Source organism: Corvus brachyrhynchos, unplaced genomic scaffold (assembly GCF_000691975.1).
Source record: "Corvus brachyrhynchos isolate BGI_N302 unplaced genomic scaffold, ASM69197v1 scaffold398, whole genome shotgun sequence".
Lineage (NCBI taxonomy): Eukaryota > Metazoa > Chordata > Aves > Passeriformes > Corvidae > Corvus > Corvus brachyrhynchos.
In genome coordinates, this window is record NW_008239780.1 from 3,472,397 (window position 1) to 3,473,643 (window position 1,247).

A 1,247-nucleotide genomic window follows, 5' to 3' on the forward strand; every position below is an offset into this window, starting at 1 on the left:
GTTGAGGTACAGCAGATTTGCACAATTCCTGCTTCCCTTAGAGGATCCTGAAAGTCATCTATCCACAGGAGTAATTCTCTGTGGGGGTGGAAAGAACACTGACAACTTGCTCTATGGCTTGACTGTAATCACTGCAGAGCCAGCCAGCTAAGTGACAGATTTGACTCATACTGGGGAAGAAAACCTTTGTGAGATTTCAGCTTACAGCAGGAAGGGACAGTAGTGATTCAGTAGGAGCTGCTTGTCACGTCAGTGTGGACTGGGTGACTCAGTGAGCTCTTGCTTCTGGAGAACCTGTCCTTTGAATGAGCTGTAAGGCAGCAGTGTGATCCCTTGTAGTCAGACAAGATCACATGCCGTGTGGTGGGGCTGGGAGGGTTTGTTATCTCCTCTTGGATGCATGTGGCCTGCCTTACCTTTGCCAGTAGCAGCCACCAGAAGGTAAGTCCTCATTGCTTGGCCTTGGCTGCTCCATAATGTGTCATTAAACATACCCAGTGCATCTCCATCAGGAGAGATGCAACAAATCAAACAAAAACAAATGGCCAAAGGTATGCTCACTTTGGTATGTAACAGCACAGCCCTTTCCACTGGTGGCACCTGGAGCTGGTAGAGCTTCCTGCCAGCCCTGGGACCGGGCACAGCCCCAAGCTCAGAGCATGGCTGGTGCTCCCAGCCCCAGCACTGCTCCGTGCCCAGAGATTGTAAAATTGGTCATGTTTATCTGCACATTTTTTTCCCCTGAAAATATTGTAAATGTGAGATCATGGTCATCAAAGCTGGGTCTGTTTCTACTTTTGATACCTTTCATGGAGGAGCTGAACCCGTGGATTCGAAAGGAGCAGAAGGACCACATGTTGCCAAGGGAAGCAAAATTGGAAAAGAATGAAGGAGAAAGGAAAACACAGACCGTGAATAAGACTTTTCTTCTGGTGCGTTGGAGGATGTTTGCAAGGAACTGCCCTCTTTGTCGCAGGAGTGGCCGGAGCCGGTCGCTCCAGCCTCACTCCTGCTGAGCTTCTCCCACGTTCGGATGCGGACAGGAGAAGCCCACAGGCTGTCACACGCAGACGTCATCCGGGGGAGCCCCGAATTTCACGGTGCATTTCCTATTCCCAGCGGACGAAGACCAGGGAGCGTGATGATGCCTTTCAGGACCCATTTCAGCCCCGGCCGGCGCCGGTCTCGCCTCCCAGGTGCCCGCACACCTCCGAGGGGGCACGCGGGCAAGGGGCCTGGAGGGCGAG

The 1,247-nt window shown here is 52.6% G+C and overlaps 1 protein-coding gene across 4 annotated transcripts in view; it reads left to right on the plus strand.

The window, feature by feature from the left end:
* PAK3 (p21 (RAC1) activated kinase 3) overlaps nucleotides 1–1,247 on the plus strand; it is a 132,554-nt gene that overhangs the window by 57,338 nt on the left and 73,969 nt on the right. The window contains exon 1 of one of the 4 annotated variants that reach the window (XM_017743137.1): nucleotides 1,066–1,196. The exons of the other annotated variants lie outside the window; for them this stretch is intronic. The gene's annotated coding sequence lies outside the window, so the exon portion shown is untranslated. Of the gene's footprint in view, nucleotides 1–1,065; nucleotides 1,197–1,247 lie in introns of those variants that run through there. 4 annotated transcript variants of the gene reach the window in all.